Source organism: Siphateles boraxobius, unplaced genomic scaffold, assembly GCF_051911475.1.
Source record: "Siphateles boraxobius isolate OS27281-9 unplaced genomic scaffold, OSU_SipBor_1 116, whole genome shotgun sequence".
NCBI classification, from domain to species: domain Eukaryota; kingdom Metazoa; phylum Chordata; class Actinopteri; order Cypriniformes; family Leuciscidae; genus Siphateles; species Siphateles boraxobius.
In genome coordinates, this window is record NW_027508718.1 from 128,373 (window position 1) to 150,765 (window position 22,393).

Genomic DNA, 22,393 nt, shown 5'->3' on the forward strand with positions numbered 1-22,393 from the left:
AAATAGTGGCTTCGTGGACAGTGGAATTATGGGATGGCACTGGGTGCTATGGACTCTGGGTGGCCTGCTGAGTGCAGTAAATTAGTTACCATCATGACAGGAACTTTAATTCAAATGACTATCAAAGAAACTGTCTGAATATCCCCATTCAATCGATGGCAGGTGGGATTATGTCCGATTGCAGCTTATTGCATGAAGGCCGGGGTTAGTACTTTTCAAAAATAGTGGGTTATTGGACAAATAGTGGCTTCGTGGACAGTGGAATTATGGGATGGCACTGGGTGCTATGGACTCTGGGTGGTCTGCTGAGTGCAGTAAATTAGTTACCATCATGACAGGAACTTTAATTCAAATGTCTATCAAAGAAACTGTCTGAATAACCCCATTCAATCGATGGCAGGTGGGATTGTGTCCGATTGCAGCTTATTGCATGAAGGCCGGGGTTAGTACTTTTCAAAACTTTTCAACGGGAAGTTTGCCGAATATAGTGGGTTATTGGACAAATAGTGGGTTCGTGGGATGGGGGCGTGGCCCGGGAGTGGGGGGGGTGGTCCCGTGACTTTTGGTAAATATAGTGGGTTATTGGACAAATAGTGGGTTCGTGGGACGGGGGCGTGGCCAGGGAGTGGGGGGGGGGGGGGGGGGGGCCAACGGGAAGTTTGCGCCATATAGTGGGTTATTGGACAAATAGTGGGTTAGTGGGACGGGGGCGTGGCCAGGGAGTGGGGGGGGTGGTCCCGTGACTTTTGTTAAATATAGTGGGTTATTGGACAAATAGTGGGTTCGTGGGACGGGGGCGTGGCCAGGGAGTGGGGGGGGGAGGGGTCAACGGGAAGTTTGCGCCATATAGTGGGTTATTGGACAAATAGTGGGTTAGTGGGACGGGGGGGGGGGTAGGGGGGAGGTCTGATCACTCTAGTGGTCAATCGGACAAAAAGTGGGTTAGTGTGACGGGGCACGTGTGGCGCCCCACCAAGGACGAAGGCAGAACTGCTTAGGGTGGCCTCGGGCTTCGGGGCACTCCCGTCGGGCCCCTGAGGGGGTTTCGGCGCGCTCGTCCGCCAACCACCGTCCGATTCCCATCGGCCCAATGACTGAATGGACGCTTTTTATTTTTATGGACTAGCTAGAGAGAGATAGAGGATGAGAAAGTGAAACTGACGGTCAGGATGAGAGAGATCACCGGGGTGATCGCAGCATGGCAAAAATCACAGACAATAACCCTTAGAGAGGCAACAAGAAATCACATCAATCAAATCAAATCAATAACCTATACTTGCGTATATGGTTCTCTTTGTGTTGCTGAGGAACGCAGAGTCGTATGCGTGTTTGTCCTTCGGTGCTATAGGCTTGTTCTCTCTTGTCTTCCGGGGCGAGCAGACTCGCGGGAAGTTTTAAAGGTTCACCGAACGTGAAGTTACCAAGGAAATAGTTCAGAGTTCATCTCCCTCGGGAGGGAGAGGCGAAAATGAAAATAAAACTTAGTAAAGAAAGGAAAAGAAAAGAAACGCGGTGTAAAGCTCCCTAAGGAGCCATGGGACCGGAAACCTCTCACAGGGAAAGTGCTCTCTTGAGAAACTCCTTTGTCAGTTTCTTATAGAGAGGAGGGGTTCACGCCTGCTTCGCGTATGTGACCCAATCATCTTAGAGCATCTCGAGCGGGAAAAGTTCTTCTTTGTCTTGTCAGGATAATTGATGATGCTATAAATTTTTTTCATTTCTAGCCAGAAAGATTGTACACACAGAACAATACATTTTACTGTAATATCCTGTGTATGACTGGTTTAGTCAAAATAAGACGGTCAAACCGGTACCAAGAATGGCCGTAACGAGTAGAAGAAACATAAAGTTACATTCATATGCAGAATTACACACATTTAATGTTCACTCACACGACTATAAAGCCATAATACCGGCTACCATGACCTAGGAAAGATCAAATTCATGTTTATACATTTCTTAAGTGGTTATACTTATAGAAAATATAAGATTGCAGAGTCTATTAGTCTTTCTTCATCAGAATTCAAGTGGGAGCTGTGATTCCCTTGGAATTCCTTTTGGGGGTCATAAAGTTTTATGACCTAGCAAGAGGGAGAGTTACAAAAGATGATCCTGTTAGGTAATCTTTCTTTAGAAATACACTTACTATTTGAAGTTACAGACCAGTCTCCAATTACATCTATAGAATAAGACAAAACTAATTAGATATGCATGCATACAGGAAGGTTAGATACAATTCTGTGTTATATACATTAAGGACATTCCTATCCTAAGTTGCACACACAGGACATTTGTGTGCGGGTATGTGTGGTGTGTGTGTGTGTATTTAAATTGTAATTAAACATATATGTGTTCATATTTGTTCAGTAGTGAAAGGAAAACAGGATTCGGTCAGTCGCTACATATTCCCCCTTTTCGTCGGATGAAGTCCCTGTGTGAACATCATCGGACGACAATCATCACAATGGCCGACTGGCAGGTGAATCCTGATGGTCATGTAGCAGGTGGACCATGGTAGTAGGGTAGCAGGTGGAACCTGATGGTAGGATGGCAGGTGGATCTTAAAGCTGAGGATTCAGCTCGATGAGGTTTGGCGTGGTCTCTGACTTGGCACCCCCTTTCCGGGGATTCCGTCTGAGACCTTCAGGCACGGCTTTCGTGAGCTCGGCTGTGTCGCATCTGGTGGAGTCTTCTGTACAGAATGAATGCCACTCATAGTGTCAGAGTGTGGCTGATTACCTGTAGAGATGCACAGCACAATGTCGGCTAAGGTCCAGCCTAGGACCGCAGATGAAGTGTTCAGAACGGGCAGTCGAGACAGTGCTTGGATGGCTGTGTTGACCGGAGCAATGTCTATGAATTGGGACCCCCTTTCCTCGATCCAGAGTCTCAGTTCTGGATCTAAGGTGAAGTTGTAGTTCTTGAAGGATGGGAGTTCCAGTGCTGTCTGGTACTCTTTGCTCGGAAGATGGTACAATGCCAGATCATTCAGGTGGAATATGGCACCTTTCGGGGCTTGAATCCACGTACTGTGGTTGAGCATGTTGACACGGCTGGTTGTGTCATGCTGGTGGTAAGTGAGAGTAGCTGTACGCACAGGTGTGTTAACGAGCCACCTGTCATCTACAATCTCTGCTTGCGTCTCTGTGACTTTTGCTCGAGGCTTAGCTTTGGCAGGGCAGCGTGTGTCGCTGACCAGGGGTTGCAACCCGCAGGTTCCTTCAGTGTTGTCTCTGAGGAAGGGTTTGCTAGGGCAGAGATAGTGAATGAATTTGGTGAGGTACACATGTGCAGGTTTGGGGCCAGGTGCAGCTGTCGTGGTAGGCCACCACATCTGGAAAACGTGCCTTGATGTGGGTGTTGCTTTTCAAAAACCTGACATTGGCAATGCCTTTAAGTCTGTAGACTTGGTTTGACTCGCTGATGGATTGGTTCAAGAGCACATCCACTTCCCTCTGCTCGTGATCGACGTAGAGTAGGATGGCGCTACCCAGAGAGTAGGCCAGGTGTATTTGTAGAGGATCAGTTGGCCTGGTGATGGCCGAAACCAGCATAGTTAGCACAAGGCTTAAGGGTTTCAAGTACGGTGGGATTCTACCCGTGGCTGGGCTGTCATTTGAGGAGTTAACCTCCCAAGCATGTCTGTTATCAGGGCTGTAACCAGCTGAGTTTGGGCAAAGTCATTCTGGAAGACAGTAAACAGCGGTTTCATGCAGTTCATGGTCTGATTCAGCAGGATGCTGTGAGCGTTGAGGATGACCACTTTCCTCTCAATGTCTTGCCGATGGTTTGCAAAGATGCACTCTGCGTGGTGAGTTGCTCTTTTAGCTGTGAAAGTTCAGTCTGAATTTCAACCACATGCCGTTTCGCAGTGGCTATGTTTGCTGTGTGGACACTTGGCATACCAGTGTCGAACAGAGTTCTGGCGGCAGCTACGGCTCCCAGGAACCGTTTGGAGTGTTAGTTGGTGCTTAGGAGTCCTGATTGTGTAACAGTCACTTTCCCAAGTTGGTTGGACATGTGTTCGACCTTGGCCTTGGCGTGAGAGAGGGAGTCCTCTGTCCATCGGGCACTTACCCAGCCGTATTGGGCTACGGTGCTGGGGTAGTGTGCTCTGTAGGCCTTGTGGGGCTGGATGAGTCGAACATGCGCTTGATGGGTGTAGGTCCTGCAGTCGGTGATCAGGAGTCTCAGTTGTTATCTCGGTGGCAGCTGTCCTCTGGCTGACAGCACGGCATGGCGAACCACAGCAGCAACCTGGTACAGACAACAGGGAGAGAGAGAAAGAAAGGGGAGGAAAAAGCCAGCGAGGGTTGTCTTTGGTTGGACTGGGCAGTCTTTTTATTTCATGGGTGGCAACTAGGTTTAGCTTGCCTTGGCCCATGTTTTGCCACTTCTTGCTGCTGGCATGTCGCTTGCTTCAGTGTATTGTCAGTGGCTCTGGTGCTGTGGTTTGCAGCGCATGATGCGTCATGGACATACATTGGCCTTATCCCCCCTTTGCGCCGTTGCATTACACGTCTTTGCGTTGTGGTGTCAGACGGTGCACACATAGAATGTAGCTCTGTGCACGCAGCATGTGCTTGGTGTCATGTCGTGTTCTGAGTAACTGGTTGTCAGTGAGTGTAGACGGCAGTCAAGGGTTGGTTGGAGGAGTCTGAGAGGTGGTTAAGCAAAGTCTTTATTGTGTCAGAAGCCCGCATGTTCGTTATGTTTGTGTTTGTAAACAGCGGAGCTAGCGTAAACTGCTGTGAGGTAGAAAGTTTAGGTTGTAAAGTTCTTATGCTGTGTGTAATCACTTCAAACTTCAGGGTGGGTGGTCGGGTTTGAAGTGACCACAGCTAGTCGTTAAGTGCGCCAGGCTTGGTGAGGGTATGGGTTTGGTCATTCAAGTCTTTGTCAAGGCCCGGTTGCCTTGAGTGTCATTTCACCTTTTTCCAGTAGACAATCATGTTGTTTGTTCTTGTGATGTCATCGCATGCCTGGAACCGGTGTTGGTAAGTGACAGGCATGTGGTTTGAAGTCTTACAGCCATTTTGTTTCCAGCCTGGAAGTTGGTATGGGAAACTGAGTCAGGCATAGTTAAAGTCTGTGCACATAAGGAGTTCTTTGATGTACACGTCAACGCGGTGTGCAGCGTTATGAGAATGGCTGCTACCTCAGCATATTGTGATGACTGCGGGCCCAACTTGAAGTATTGTGGTGGGCACGTTATGTAATTTACCTACAGCATGCCCGCACCTGATTGACGGGTGCCCTCATGGTGGTAGGAACATCCATCGATGTAGGCTGTGGGCATACCTTGACACGCATTGTCTTTAAAGTACCTGTGACAGGTCAGTTGTTGTTGTTGGGGTTCTTCTACATCCACCGTCGCAGCTGGTGTGTTATCAGAGCAGTTTTGGCAGGCTGCCAGGCCGTGGCCTAGCGCAGACTTGTGATTTTGAGCATAACGTGCCTCAACATTGTGCCCCTGGAGGGCCATTAACCATGTGGCAATGCGTGAATTGGTGATCACGCCATCTCGGATGCACTGGCTCCAATTGGCTCCAATGTAGTTGGAGAATCTCTGGATGGCCCATACAGTGCAGAGCAGGGCTTTTTCACAGTCTGAGAATTTTAGTCTCTGGTGGGAGAAGTGTCCTGCTGGCATATGTAACGACTCCTTTGTCTTGATCATGCCTTTGGTACAGGCCACCACTGAGACAGTGGTTGGAGAACCCAGCTTCTAGATAGAACTCTTTTTGTGGGTCAGAGTAAGCCAGGCATGGAGCTGTGCATAAGTGTCGTTTTAGCTCATTGATGGCATTTTCTTTAACTTCTGTCCATACAAATGGGCAGTCTTTTTTCAGAAGGGCAGTTAGAGGTTTCGCAATGTCTTAGTTGCTTTCGCTGAACTGCCGTGAGTAATTGCGCACCCATAGAAAGCTTGTAGCTTGAGATGTTGGTGGGTGGCTTGATGTTTTGAACAGCTTGAATACGGCTGGACTGCGGTTCGATGCCTTGTGATCCGATGAGTGGGGCCACATAGTTGACTTTGGTTCGACACCACTGTCCTTTGTGGAGGGCGTTCTTGGCGCCGGCAGTGGATAATTGGTTCAAAACATAGTCTATCTCTTTCAGGTGGTCAGCCACTGTTGTGCTTTTCATGAGAGCATCATCAACGTAGATAAGGTTACCTCTCATTCTGGCATCTGGGCATGCTTTGTTCAGGAAGATGTTGAACTCAGCAGGTGAGGTGGCATAGCCTAACGGGTACCTGGTGAAAGTGAATTGTCTGTTGCCGAACGTGAATCCTTGCTTGTGCTGGTCTTCTGGATGCACAGGTATGGTCCAGAATCCAGAGGCCACATCAAGTGTTGAGAAGATTGTGGCTCCTCTGATTCTGGGTATTTCTTGCTCCAGCTGGGTCATGGGCCATCGGGACAGTGGCACCTGTTGATTCAGTTTCCTGCAGTGAATGGTGGGTCGCTACTTGCCGTTTGGTTTGAGGACGGGCCAGATGGGGGCAGAATGGGCGCTGTTGCATGGACGGATGACACCTTTTTCAAGCCTGGATCCGATGATCTCTCGCACCGGTTCGTGTTTAGCGATGGGGATCTTGTACTGCCTGACAAAAGTGGGAGGAGCATTAGGGTGCGTTGGGATGCGCACAGTGTGGAGTTCGGTGAGACCACAATCTAAAGAGTCTTTGGCAAAGGATGCTTTGAACTTGTAAAGGACTTGTCTGAGTCTTTGTAGATCTGCATCATTTTTAATTGCGTCAGCGTCTTTTAGAATTTGCTGAACTTGAGACTCAAATCCTGGGTACGGCTCCACTGTTGGTGCTGTTCTGCATACCTGGTCTTTGTCCATTGGCACGCAGTTGTTGAAAAGGATGTAGACTACACGCGATGACACTTCAGTAAGGGGTGTGGCTTCCAACGTGAGTCCAAGTTCAACACATTCGGGTGAAGGTTGAAAGAAGCCCAGCGTGTGGTTTAGGGTTTGACCACAACGCATGTTGAGCCGGACGGCGACCCCTTTGGTGTAAGCTGGTATCACAGTTTCCTGTTCGTTGATTAGGGTGCCAACCTCAGGAATGGTCTGACCTGACAGGAGGTTCTCAGTGTTGGTTGGAACAACAGGGGGCTGTAAAGTCAATGGGGCCCACACTACCTCATTAATGATGTCCACATGAGCCTTGAGGTGAGTTAGGATGTCTACTCCAATGTAGACATCATGGGGCAGGTCCGGAAGGACCAGGAAGTAATGGGTCAGACACCGGTGGTTCCAGTTCAGGTTCAAAGCGCAGACACCTTTGGCCGTAACCATGGTTGATGGGTACGTGTTTAAAGGAAAACGGTCGCGCTTGCTGGCAGAAGGAAGGTCTGGTGTGTCTTAATGAGAGCATTGAATAGTGAGACACTGATGGCTGAGTTGTCTGCCCATAGTGCAAGTACAATGTCAGTAGTGGTTACATCATTCAACTGCAGGTCAGTTGTGACCTTGGGGCAGAAGGAATCAGAGTCTTAGGTGAGCTGAAATGTGCAGATTGGTGAACTTGAATCTTGGTCTGGTGCTGGAACGGTGTCCCCGTGGCTGGCTGTGAGAGTTTCCGTGAACTCTGTGACCTGACAGTCTGGCTCGGTTGGCCTGTGTGACTGGAGGGGGAGGGGTTCCCGCACTTGAGCCCAAACTTTCAGTTGTTTGAAGTCCTGTAAAGGTTCAAAGCGATCTAGCAGGTCTTTGCCAATTAGAAGTGGGTAAGTGTTAATTTTTTTGTGTGCACTGGGTGGATCAGACTCATAGAATCAATTGTCAGGTGAATGTGAGCTAACTGTTCAAGCCTGATGTCATTTTGGCTGTATGACTGCACGCTCAGTTCACAAGTTTGAGGTGTAAGAGTTCGATCTTGTCTCTTAGCTTGAAATTGGAGTCTTTTTGAAAAGGTGAGATGAGATCACCGTAAGATGTGATGCTGTGTGTTCCCTGCTCACTTCCTTTTCCAACGTGATGTTCAGGAGGAGTTACCGGCCCACCCCCTTTTCGACCAGGTTGCCCAGGAATGTTGTCATTGGGGCAGGTGTGACGATCAATGGGTGGTTAGGACCGGGTTTGTGTGGCTGTCTGCGGGTGCAGATAGCCAAAACAGCATTTTCTGGTACCTTTGGATAGTGGTACCTGATATGAGGAAGTGTGCTGTCTCATTCAGGGTGTGCAGCTGTCAGCTGTGGAGCTTGGGTGATGCTGTCACCTTGTGATGTGACAGTTAGCTCTGTGGTCTTTGGCTGACGAGCAGTGTTCGGGGTGCTTGGCTCAGTCAGTTGGTAGTCAGACCGGGCGTTGGTTTCAGTTCTTATGCTTAGACATAAGATGTGTGGTTTGTCTTTCTTGCGAGTTTTCTGTAAAGAAGCTCTTTCAGCACCTTCAGGATCTCTGCCCTCTCTTACGTGGCTGCACTGTTTTGATCTGATGTGGGCTCAGACTTGGGCTTACCAGTGGCACGTTGAGAGGGGTTCCGATGCCGGCTCTCTGGGCTTGATGCTCCGGACAATGGGGATCGGCTATTTCTGGGTCGCCGGCTGGCTTCCCAGGTGGCTCCACCCCTTGGGTTGTTGGATGGGTGTTGCCGGTCCCAGAATCTTTCAGAGCGCCCGCTCTGGTGCTTCGGGCGAGCACCATTGCGGTTGTGCTGCCCTCTGCTGGCTTGGAACTGTCTTGACTCTCTGTACAAAGGTCTGTGGTGTTGTGGGGCGTCCTCTAGAGTCAGCTCTGAATAGTGTTCGGAGACATTGGTTAATTAATTCAAATTAATTAACCAATCATACCATTGATCAGCTCTACCAAACTTGGATGTCTTTTTTCCAGTAATAAACAAACATTAAGTTGTTTTGATTGATACTGTGAAGCAGCTTTGATACAATCTGTATTGTGAAAAGCGCTATATAAATATATTTGACTTGACTTGACTTGACTTGACAGGGAAGATGGTGTGGTTTTTTACAGTCTTTTTGGACACAGTCTTTTGCTTGACATAAGCTTTGTGGGCCAAGTCTCGTAGCTGTTGGGCAGACATGGTCCGTGAACAGGCCAGGTGATGACTCACTGTGGGATGCAGATTTGGGAGAAACAGAGTTCTGAAGTTGAAATCCTCTTCCATACCTGGCTCGTTCCGTGCTCCGAAGTAGGCTTGTCGGAATCGGCCGTAGTAGGTCTGTGGGGTTTCAAGTCTTGTCTGCTTGAGGTCCATGGCGATGATGAGCCCTTGGTCTGATTCTGGATCAGAGAATGCTCGGATCAAAGCTTGTCGCAACTGCTGGTAGTCAGTTTTGACAGTCTTTGTTTGACGGTCTAGGAAGCTGCGCACGTCACGGCTAGACGTAATTCTTAGCAGGTACAAATTGTCCCAAGCTGTCAAGTTGGCAACAGTTTGCAAGTGAAAGTCAATGTCCTGTAGATAAGAGTGAATGTCATCACCTCCTGCAGGGTCTGGATTAAACGTAGGGATGTTTCTGGCCAGCTTGTCGAGTTCTTTTGGGGCCATGCCATGGTTAGCGGCAGGGGTTGTCTGGAAGCTGGCTGGTGACATCTTGAGCAATGGGCTTTTAACCCCCCTTTCAGCTCTGAGTTTGTGGCTGAAAGGTACGGACCGGGTGGTTAGGGGAAACTTTGTGGTGTGCGTTTCCCCTTCCCGTTCATTCTGCAGTCTATGAGAGTGTTTCAGCTCTCTGTGAACAATGTCAAGTTCGTTTTTTTTAGATCGTGTCTCTGCTGAGTAAGCTTGTGGATTTCAACTCGGGCTGCGTGCAAGTGGTTTTTGCAGGCCTTGGCTTTAGCGTCTCTTTCTTTTAGTTCAGTCTCTGCTCTTACAAGGAGAGCTTCACCTTGTCGGAGTTTCTCGTTGAGTTCCTCTCTGGCGTTTCTCTCCGCTTGCTTTCTTTGGTCTGTGTCGAGACGAAGATCTTGCAGGGCATTTTGAAGTCTTTCTACTTGTTTCTGTAGCTCTGGATCTGTGTCGTCCTCTTTCTCGCGCTGGTTCTGGGTCTCGAGGAGGAGCTGATCAAGGCGACTCTGGGTTCGGACCTGGTCCTTCCGGGCCTCCTCCGCTTGAAGCTGAAGCGCTGCTGCTTACTGCTCCAGGTCGATGTTGCTCCGTTCGCTGAGCCTTGCCTGGGCGACGAGGTTGTGTGCGATGCCTCCGACGATTCTGGCCCAGTCTTTGTAGATGTAGCTCTGGGTCGGATCGTGGGCCATCAGCTTGTCCACGTCGGCGTCCTTAGGCAGGAAGGAGGTCGTCATGGCTCTCGACCATGACTGTAGGACAGGAACATACTGGCTCACTGTGGGCGAGAGGAACACAACATACACAAACAAAGAGACCAATGCAAGTCCGTTCTAAGCTTAACAAGCTATACTCATACGGGCTATGCCGTTCATGAGAATTTTGGGGCTAACTGATGTAAACAGTTAGCGAAGCCAATTGATTTGGGTCGACGAAGGACCCGAACTAGAGATTTGACAGGCAGTAGCCTAGCGGGTCACGTGATGACACCGGCTGCGTAATTGTCACTCTATTCTATTATTTAGCTTCCTTGGTGGCTCTCACAGGTTACTGTCTCTAAGTGAAATGAAAGAAACAAATCACAACAGAACACAAAGATAGAAGAGATCAGAGTGAAAGGAAACAATGAAAATGAATAGGTCTGAAATGAACTGGAATACATACTAACACTGGAAGTGTTAGGGAGAATAAGGAGGCCTAAGCCTACTACCGCTGATAGGGTTTAAGATAGGGCCTACGGGTGAGAGGGGTTGTCGGGATAGCAACCTAAGAAGGTGTGGCTTGGAGAAGAGATGGGCCAAACACTTAAAATATCCGGGAGATATCTAGTATTTTGTGGCTCATAGTAAGTGGAATGGGTTTTATTAAATTTAGTTTACCTGCGGTGAATTGAGTCCACTCCGGTGAGAACCAGTGGCATGGTCAACCTCCCTGGCGCTTCCCAAACACTGAACCGCGGTGTCCTCGGCCCTCCATTACTCTGTGTCGCGTTGCGCCCTCCCAAACAGCCTTTGTGACTTTAAACACAACTCGGCAACGCCAAGATGTCAATCGCCAGACAACACTACAAAATTTGGCTGTTCCCCAGAACCCTCCCGGAGGAGTGGCCTCTTTCTAGGCCCCGGTTTAGGTACTGGTCCCAGAAATTGTCTTTTGTGTCGGCTGGACTGGTTGACTACCTTTGGAGTGCCAAATTGCTGATGTCAGCACTGCGGGCCGCAACGACGGACAGAGATAAAAGAAACCGAGATTCACACACAGCCAGTGTTGGTAACGCTGGTCGGACAACCTTGCTGGCCGGAACACCACCAGAGATGACTTCAAATCACCAAGGGAGTACTACAATAGATACACAAAAGGATGAACAAGGGAAGCTTAAAGTGAATTAAGGCTTGTTTGTTTAAACCAAATTGAGTAATTATTTATGTAGCAATAATCGAAGGTTTTACTAAATAATAATAAAAAGAGGTAATTATGATAATGTTGGTAATTATCAAAATAACCTAACCCAAAAGAGAGGAAAAATAATAAAAATCAAAATATGAAGAGACAGGATTGAAACACGGTAGAAGAAGCAGGCCGCAGTAGTGGGTTTCACCACGAGGGGGGCGTACTCCTTCTCCGTGCTTTGCCTGGGTAAACAGAACACTTGATTCAAATTCAAAATTCTAAACTTGTTTAAATTTAAAACTTAAAACAAGCAGGAAAGAATTAAAAGGAAAATCAGAATGAAATCCTATAATAGCTAATAACACGGTAAAGTATCATTAATAACTATAAAATAATCAAAAAGGGGAAGATGAGATAGATGCACAATTCAAAACAGAGTGAAAGGAGGAAAAACGTGATACCGACTTAGGGGGAAAGGCCACAGGGTGGCGCTGTTTCCTCCACATGGATATCAGTGACTTACAGGCAAACACGATGTAAATTTAAACTGGTTTAAAACCAAATTAAAATAAGCGTGAAAGGAGATTGAGAAATCAGGATAAAATTTTATAATAATTAACGACAACAGTAAAGTATCGTCAATAACTATAAAATAGTCAAAAGAGAAAAGTAGACATAGGCAATTCAAACAGAATTGGACAGAGAGACAAGGAGAGTTGAGTGAGCCGACTTGGGCTCTCTCTGGCTGTGCTGGGATTTAGTTTAAGTTTTAATTCAAATCTTGTCTTGAACCAAACTCAAAGTAAATGTACCAGTCAAAAGCAGAAAAATTTGTCTAACACAAAATAATATTCGCACGAGCAAAGGTCTAAATGCAAATAATTATTGAGAATTTAGACAGGGAAATGAATTCCCTTAATTCACAGGGAAATGAATTCAGCAGTAAAGAGAGCATTATCTGAAACGGCCACAAGATGGCGTAATTGCGCTCATGCAGGCTGAAGTCAGAAGGCGGGGCGTAATTCGAGACTCCTAAACACTTAAAGGACGCCCTCTGGTGTTTAGCAAGCGGAATTACAACCGACTTTAATGTGATTCAAACTATGAGCTTTCAGCTCACGTCGTGCGCTGATTTCCTGCAATAAATCACAAATAAACAAGCAGATCTCTGCGGATCTTTCGGTGCTGTACAGCACAAGAGCGTGAAACAGGATTTTTTCGCTGTGAAAACACGCAGATGTGAAACAACAGGAATTTCCGTCTGTTGTTACTCACATAAACATTTTTATGTATTAGATTTATATTTAAATGTATCAGATCTTTAATTGGGTAGCTAAACGAATTTTGACCAGGAGTTTACCGTTTTTGTTGAATATCACTGGGTTAACCACGACTTCAATAACGACATTATGTAAGGCCTTTTACCACTGAAGAGAGGAAACTCGCTCTCGATCAGATTTACGTCTTGCTAAAGAGATTCTCGTCTTAATCAGGCGTTTAAATAATATTAACATGTACCAGCTGCAAAGAGTTTGCTTCGTCTTTACAGGGACAGGTATAATATTATGAAATGCAGTTTAATTTAGCAATTAACAGTGTTCACATGTTAGACATATTTCACAGAGTCGATTTGCTTAACTGAGATCGGCTTCGTGCTGATCAGTTCTTCAGTGGGCTCGCGTTGCGCGACTTTCACTGGAGCGCGCATTAAAAAAAAAATTTAATACACAATATACTCATAGATTGAAACTGAATTTGCTCATAAAACAAAGTTTGAAATGCCTCGCGATCTCCACCAAACTGTAGCGACAATGAGTCTTACATTAAATTAGTTCAAATTATATATAGGGAATTTAATAATTAATCATGAATGATTAATATATTGCACATTACAGTTAAATTATCGAAGCTGAAAATAGATCGATTGTATATATGAATGATCACCATAATGGGTTATGGTTCGTCATTAATATATCAATAGTCTTATTACAGATCGATTATATGAGATAACCTTAAATGGAATTAATTTAGTTATCGAACAAAATGTTTGTCCAGCAAACGGCCGTAAGATTAACTTATCAATTTTCAACAAAAATTATCTCTTTCTTATAATTCCAAAAAAGCTATTTTTTGGCCATAAAAAATCACCTTCTTGTTATTATAAAATTTAGGTTACTGAAATAGTAACGAATTGTAAAGCTTTGTAGCTAAAGGGTCGAACACTTCATTGACTTTGTAAAAATGAGCACTTTAGACAATTAGCAATCAAGAATATAATGGTTTTAATAAAAAGAAACTATGGATACAGAATTCTACATTTAAACCCGGGATACATGTATGTACAATAAACAGTAAAACTAACGAGACAAACGAATAACAACGGGAGTGAGAGAGAGAGAGAGATTGAGTGAGAGAGAGAGAGAGTGAAGTATATATATATATATAGAGAGAGATAGATAGAGGATGAGAAAGTGAAACTAACGGTCAGGATGAGAGAGATCACCGGGGTGATCGCAGCATGGCAAAAATCACAGACAATAACCCTTAGAGAGGCAACAAGAAATCACATCAATCAAATCAAATCAATAACCTATACTTGCGTATATGGTTCTCTTTGTGTTGCTGAGGAACGAAGAGTCGTATGCGTGTTTGTCCTTCGGTGCTATAGGCTTGTTCTCTCGTGTCTTCCGGGGCGAGCAGACTCGCGGGAAGTTTTAAAGGTTCACCGAGCGTGAAGTTACCAAGGAAATAGAGCGGGAAAAGTTCTTCTTTGTCTTGTCAGGATAATTGATGATGCTATAAAATTTTGTCATTTCTAGCCAGAAAGATTGTACACACAGAACAATACATTTTACTGTAATATCCTATGTATGACTGGTTTAGTCAAAACAAGACGGTCAAACAGGTACCAAGAATGGCCGGAACGAGTAGAAGAAACATAAAGTTACATTCATATGCAGAATTACACACATTTAATGTTCACTCACACGACTATAAAGCCATAATACCGGCTACCATGACCTAGGAAAGATCAAATTCATGTTTATACATTTCTTAAGTGGTTATATATAGATTGCAGAGTCTATTAGTCTTTCTTCATCAGAATTCAAGTGGGAGCTGTGATTCCATTGGAATTCCTTTTGGGGGTCATAAAGTTTTATGACCTAGCAAGAGGGAGAGTTACAGAAGATGATCCTGTTAGGTAATCTTTCGTTAGAAATACACTTAAGATTTGAAGTTACAGACCAGTCTCCAATTACATCTATAGAATAAGACAAAACTAATTAGATATGCATGCATACAGGAAGGTTAGATACAATTCTGTGTTATATACATTAAGGACATTCCTATCCTAAGTTGCACACAAAGGACGTTTGTGTGCGGGTATGTGTGGTGTGTGTGTGTGTGTATCCTTAGGGCATATTGTCCATCCGTGGTGTGCACCACGTGAGGGTTTCGAGAACAACGGGACCTGTTTCTTGATTGCGCAATGCGTCATAAATGGAGTTAATCAATGACCTGCTGGCAGACATTGGGGCACCATTTCACATGATTCAAGGTTTTGTGAATTAAACATATATGTGTTCATATTTGTTCAGTAGTGAAAGAAAAACAGGATTCGGTCAGTCGCTACACAGAGGAATGGCACTTCTCAGGTGTCAATCTACATTCACTCTTTGAGTGAACATCCTCAAAGGAAAAAAGAGAATTTAAAGGTGTATGTAAAAGGTTTTATTTCATTTTTTATCGTAATCACTGACTAAAGCTCATTCTTGTCATCTCACACTTCCCCCTCTCCCCTTGGAATAAGTGGCTGTTGTAGTGTTTGGTCTGCTTCGCTTCACACTTGGCTGATCCCATCTTTTTTTCTTCTTGCATTTCTTCTAATGGTGCTTGGATGAAAAACAGGATAATTTTCACTGCTTCCTTCCATCTTTACATCATCATGTCATCTCTCTACTAATCATACATGCTTTGCAATAAACCTTGTAATCGCAGTAGCTGTCCAGCAGAGCTGAGAAAGTCATGCAGTGAAAGTCTAAAACAATAAGATAATTTTGTTGTGTTTTTTACGCTCCAGCCACTGCAGGCTCAAGAGGCCCTGCTCCTGCCCCGGCTCGTGCTACTGCCCCTGCTCCTGCCCTTTATCCTGCTCCTCCAGCATCGTGGACCCCTGGCCAGGTGTCCCAGTCGCCTGCAGAGCTTCCTGTCCACTGGAAAGAGCAACTCCCATCTTTGCAGCAAGGCCTTCAACCCCTGTCCCTCTGCACCAGGACCATCCTCACTACAGCCACACACAGGACTGCAGCGCCCTGCCCAGCCTCCTCTGCAGTCTCCTCCTCTGCGCCCTGCCCAGCCTCCTCTGCAGTCTCCTCCTCTGCGCCCTGCCCAGCCTCCTCTGCAGTCTCCTCCTCTGCGCCCTGCCCAACCTCCACTGCAGTCTCCTCCTCTGCGCCCTGCTCAGCCTCCTCTGCAGTCTCCTCCACAGCCTTCTGTCCTGCCAAGTGCTGCCTCTGCTCCTGCAACATCAACTGTGTCCAGTGTTGCAGACCAGGCTCCTGTAAGTAAGCTTCTCATTATTCGTGTGCAGGTGCTGCAGCGTGATTTCCAATGACCACAAAAAAAGAGGCCGCATTTCCTCTGTGCTGGAAACTTTGCACTGGCTACCTTTTAATTGTAGATTTAATCAAAAAATTGCGCTTTAAGCCATGCAAGCTGAAATGTTTGCGGCCCGGCAGCAGCAAGGAGGATGTATGTTTCGGTCTAGGGGTATGATTCTCGCTTAGGGTGCGAGAGGGCCCGGGTTCAAATCCTGGACGAGCCCATTATTAGGCTTTGCTTTTAATCTCTTCAGCCTGATTAGGGCAACCAGGATATTTCTGAGAAATTGGGGATAAAATGTGCAAGAGAGAGGCCGGTTAGCTCAGTTGGTTAGAGCGTGGTGCTAATAACTTCAAGGTCGCGGGTTAGATCCCCGTACGGGCCACTCATTTTCTCTCTGGGGCCTCTCCGTAAAAAGGATGGACAGCACTGGAGAATGCAGGCATCGATCCCACTACCTCTCGCTTGCGCCTACTGCTTCCTACCGATTGAGCCAAAGTAAGCCCAAAGTAAGCCCACGTGAGCCAATCGTGTTTCTCTGCTGTGGCTTACTTTTGACCAATCGCGTTCTCTCCTGTGGCTTACTTTTGACCAATTTTGTTTCTCTCCTGTGGCTTACTTTTGACCAATCGCCTTTCTCTCCTGTGGCTTACTTTTGACCAATCGCGTTTCTCTCCTGGCTCTGCTAGGGTGGCTTACTTTTGACCAATCGGCGACCGCTATTATTATCGTCATCTTTGCAATCTTTGCAACAGGTAAGTCTATTCTTCACGACTGTATAATCGATCATTATTTATTCATAAACAGTGTTTGTTTTTAGACAATTAAACATGCCAATAAAGCTAGCTAGCGTGTAATAGCACACGTTTTCTTCTGTACATGTGAACCTGCAACTTTACCATGATATACAGTAAAAAACATGCCACTACTGTCAAGATTATTAGCCGACCGCTAATTAAGCTATATCCTCCTTAAACCATTTTTTTTGTTGTTGTTAATTTAGTATTTTTTTGTGTCATTCATTACATTATTTTGAGCAAAAGAAGATTTTTACTAAAACCTTTAAAAAAAAAAGTTTAATTCATATATGTTATACTATACTATGTTATACACCAGTATACATATTTATGTTATCTTTTTAAATACTATGTTATACATATTTAAAAAGACATGAATAGGCAAAAACAAGTGTTTTTTTGTTTCAACAAATGATTCTCAACTATGTTATAAAAGATATACCAAAACGATTTGATATACCATTTTAAGTTTTAGATCTGTTTGATGATCATATTATTATGAATTGTCATAAACGCCTTTATGTTATATTTGGTGTTTCTTAGTAATCTCTGCCACAAAAGCTAAACAAAACAAAACGATTTAAGCATGGCATGATACCAGCAAGATTGTACCAAGAAGTGTTATTTATTTTCTTATTAATAAGATTATTACACTATTTACAATTTGTACACAAGGCAATTCAAAGTGATTCACAGTTGTATAAAAAACAATAATGCTTATGCTCATAATAATAATAATCATTAATTATTATAATATTATAATAATTAATTACATAAAAAACAAATGCTGTAGTAAAATACTTTCAGTTGGAATTTGACAGCTATGTAACGTTCTGTTTATGCCTGTGTCCTTTCAGATTATGTATGCATACCCGGTTTTACGGAGAACCTCTGAGGGTCGACTCCTTATGGGGCCAACTGAGGAGGCCAATAGGAGGAAGATCGTGTTGGCAGGGAGGGCCAGGTGTAAGGAGGAGGTCCTGGCTGAGGCCACTGCCTTTGTGAGGCAGAATGGAGGGAATCCTGGAGACCAGTTCCTGGTTCTGGCTCACTGCAAGATCCAGTTTGGGAAACACCAGGGTCAGAGGTTCCTGTGGCTGCTGGAGAACTCACTGGGGTATGCTTGCTATCTGGTCAGCAGCATTTTGGGGGAGGAGGAGAGGGACAACCCGCTGTCGGACAACAAACACCTGTTCCTCAGATACACCTCGCAGATCAGGGAAGTAGGCGAGGCTGTGGAGGTGTATCAGAAAAAACAGGCCATGCTGCAGGAGGCCCAGAGGACAGGAGACTCTGGATGTCTGATGGTGGAGTTTGGGGATTTTAAGGGTAGGTCAATGAAGGAGGTGTATGAGGACCCAAGCAAGGAGGCCCAGGCTCTCATCACCTACCTGAAGAAGGCAAAGGCCAGGCCTAACACCAATATGGCCCTTTTCAAAGCACACGTGCTGAAGAGGCAGGCTCCAGCCCACGTGCCCACCACCACTGTGCCCACTGCATCTGTCCTCACTGCTGCTGTGCCCACTGCCACTGTGTCTGTTCCTCCTCCAACTACTGCCACTAAGAACAGGCCACTGCTGGCGACCAATGTGAAGGCCCTGTTGGCGCGGGGGAAGCATTTATTTGCTTCACAGCTGGCACAAAAGATTTTGGCTCCAGCCAAACCCTGTAAGTGATTTGCAAGCTTTAAAATCATTACAGTATATATTATGCAGTATATATGTCTAACGAAAATACGTGTTCAACAGCTGCAGGACCACGTGTACATCCTGCGTCTGAGTCCGCAGCCCGGAGACAGCTCTTTACATGTGGTGAGTATCACTTAACGCATACAAGTGTGTTGGTGACATGTGCTTAGTGCTTTATGTTATTTTACAGACTCTGCTGCTACGGATTTTTTTGAGGAGGAAGATGACCTGGAGATGGCAACTGTAGCCTCGCAAGCTGAGGAACAACTTCCTCAAGGTATGTAAATCTTAAACAATATTTTACAAACAATTACAAATAAAACAAAACAGTATTTTTTAAATGACATATTATTTTATTTCACAACACAGAGGAATGGCACTTCTCAGGTGTCTATCTACATTCACTCTTTGAGTGAACATCCTCAAAGGAAAAAAGATAATTTAAAGGTGTATGTAAAAGGTTTTATTTCATTTTTTATCGTAATCACTGACTAAAGCTCATTCTTGTCATCTCACACTTCCCCCACTCCCCTTGGAATAAGTGGCTGTTGTAGTGTTTGGTCTGCTTCGCTTCACACTTGGCTGATCCCATCTTTTTTTCTTCTTGTATTTCTTCTAATGGTGCTTGGATGAAAAACAGGATGATTTTCACTGCTTCTTTCCATCTTTTCATCATCATGTCATCTCTCTACTAATCATACATGCTTTGCAGTAAACCGTGTAATCGCAGTAGCTGTCCAGCAGAGCTGAGAAAGTCATGCAGTGAAAGTCTAAAACAATAAGATAATTTTGTTGTGTTTTTTTACGCTCCAGCCACTGCAGGCTCGAGAGGCCCTGCTCCTGCCCCGGCTCGTGCTACTGCCCCTGCTCCTGCCCCTTATCCTGCTCCTCCAGCATTGTGGACCCCTGGCCAGGTGTCCCAGTCGCCTGCAGAGCTTCCTGTCCACTGGAAAGAGCAACTCCCATCTTTCCAGCAAGGCCTTCAACCCCTGTCCCTCTGCACCAGGACCATCCTCACTACAGCCACCCACAGGACTGCAGCGCCCTGCCCAGCCTCCTCTGCAGTCTCCTCCTCTGCGCCCTGCCCAGCCTCCTCTGCAGTCTCCTCCTCTGCGCCCTGCCAAGCCTCCTCTGCAGTCTCCTCCTCTGCGCCCTGCCCAGCCTCCTTTGCAGTCTCCTCCTCTGCGCCCTGTTCAGCCTCCTCTGCAGTCTCCTCCACAGCCTTCTGTCCAGCCAAGTGCTGCCTCTGCTCCTGCAACATCAACTGGGTCCAGTGTTGCAGACCAGGCTCCTGTAAGTAAGCTTCTCATTATTCGTGTGCAGGTGCTGCAGCGTGATTTCCAATGACCACAAAAAAAGAGGCCGCATTTTCTCTGTGCTGGAAACTTTGCACTGGCTACCTTTTAATTGTAGATTTAATCAAAAAATTGCGCTTTAAGCCATGCAAGCTGAAATGTTTGCGGCCCGGCAGCAGCAGGGAGGATGTATGTTTCGGCTCATTGGTATAGGGGTATGATTCTCGCTTAGGGTGCGAGAGGTCCCGGGTTCAAATCCTGGACGAGCCCATTATTAGGCTTTGCTTTTAATCTCTTCAGCCTGATTAGGGCAACCAGGATATTTATATCCCGGGTTTCGGCAGAGGAACCACGTCCGCCTCTTTTAGTCTACCTGATTCCACCTAGCCTCATCGCTATCTGCCTCTCAGACAGCCAGCTATCAGGAAGTGTTGGTTCCATGGTGTAATGGTTAGCGCTTTGAATCCAGCGATCCCAGTTCCAATCTCGGTAGAACCTTTTTAGGTTCTTTGCGGAAGGGTGGGAAAAAACAGAGGTGATGCACAACTGCTGACGTGGCAGTGAAATTGGCACTCTCAAACAGAGTCGGAATTGGGGAAACATGTGCTGCGTTCCAAACCGCATACTTCCCTACTATTTAGTATGGGAAAAGAGTAGGCGAGCGAAAAAGTATGTATTAATCCAAAAGAGTAGGCGAGAATTACCTGGGTGACGTACCAATTATCGCGAGATTTGGACTTAAGTGCGTTCGAATGTGCCTACTTTCCTACTATATAGTAGGCGAAAACAGTACGTGAAGGAAGCAGTACGTTCGAAACATCAGTATTCATAAAAGAGTAGGGGAGAAGTTCCCGGATGGCTTACTGCTTCCGGCCCGATTTTTGAGTGCTCAACCGATGGATACTCTTCTATCCCAGGAGGCCACACGAGAGCATACGTTATTATCAAACATCACGGAGATCAGAGACGCCGGGGGTTTTCAAATGTGAGTAAACACGGTTCCTTATGTGTTAAACTACAATAGAGTAGACGTTTTAACTGTTGAAGGTGTAAAGTAGTTAGACAGTATAGTATAGTTGTGATTTTGCTGTAAAACATGTTTTGTATAGCTAGCTAACAGGGGAGCTCTAAGCACACGTAACGTCTCTAAAGTGGATTTACATAACCATATACATCTTAAACACGCTTATTTAAAATGTCTATTTACATCTGAAAGGAAAATATTGTAAGTATTGACATATTGCAGATGAGCACATCACAACATGAAAAAGACATCTGAGTGATGTATGTGTGGCATTATCATAGGATAGGATAACGTTAATTCACTGTTGTCAACACTGTTGACATTAGACTAATGTGCTGTAAATAAGGTAAATAAACAAATCTATAAAGTAACTAAACATGTTTTTATTCAGACTGGTGTGAGCACTGAGGATGAGGAGCCCAGAGCTGAATCCTGGAAACGGTGCCATGGATGAGACTGTCATAAGATCTCTCCATCTGCCCTTATCGCCTCAGATTGTGAAGCGCAGCGCAGCAACAAGCTCCGGCACGAAGGCACGGTCACCTCTGGTGAATTCATCAGAATAAAGCCGCAGAATGGGAACCGCTGTGTTGAGATGGCAGTAGGATGTGGGCTTCAGCGCCCAAATACATGCTTGTAGTTTGAATAAAGATTTGTTTCATGTGCATGCATTTGTTTATTGTGTGATGGTTACTTTTATTTGTTCTTTTACTCATTTATTCATGTTTCTTATTGTTGTCAGTATATAAAATATAATTATTTAATGTATGCATTAATTCATTGCTTGACTGACAATTGAGATGTTCACGTGTATTCATGCATAATTCAATTCAATTCAATTCAAATTTATTTGTATAGCGCTTTTCACAATACACTATTGTGGCTATTCCAGAGTTTAGGAGCTAAATGCGAGAACGCCCTCCCTCCTTTAGTGGACTTAGATATCCTAGGAATGACCAGAAGCCTCGAATTTAGTGATCTTAAAGAGCGCGATGGATTGTATGGCGATAGAAGGTCTGTTAAATACACAGGAGCTAAACCATTTAGGGCTTTATAGGTCAGTAGGAATACTTTGTAATTGATACGTAACTTAATAGGTAACCAGTGTAGAGATGATAAAATAGGTGTTATATGATCATATTTTCTTGATCTAGTAAGAACTCTAGCAGCTGCATTTTGCACTAACTGTAGCTTGTTGATTGAGGATGCAGGGCAGCCAGCTAATAAAGCATTACAGTAATCTAGTCTCGAGGTCATGAATGCATGAACTAACTTTTCTGCATCAGAAACAGATAGCATGTTGCGTAGCTTAGCAATGTTTCTAAGGTGGAAAAAGGCTGTTCTTGTAATATATGAAATATGATTTTCGAAAGTCAAGTTGCGGTCTAGTATAACACCCAGGTCTTTTACTGCAGTGGATAAAGTAACAGGACATCATTCTAAATTAAAGTTGTATTGTAAGGGATTTTGTGGGTAGTTTTTTGGACCAATAAGTAGTACCTCCGTTTTATCTGAATTTAATAGCAGGAAATTACACGTCATCCAGCATTTTA

At 45.2% G+C, this 22,393-nt stretch overlaps 1 non-coding gene across 1 annotated transcript; it reads left to right on the plus strand.

Moving 5' to 3' along the window:
* The first annotated feature begins 16,347 nt into the window (after positions 1-16,347).
* Positions 16,348-16,421, plus strand: trnai-aau (transfer RNA isoleucine (anticodon AAU)). Its single transcript has one exon. It is a non-coding gene; the product is annotated as a tRNA-Ile (tRNA).
* The last annotated feature ends 5,972 nt before the right edge of the window (positions 16,422-22,393 follow it).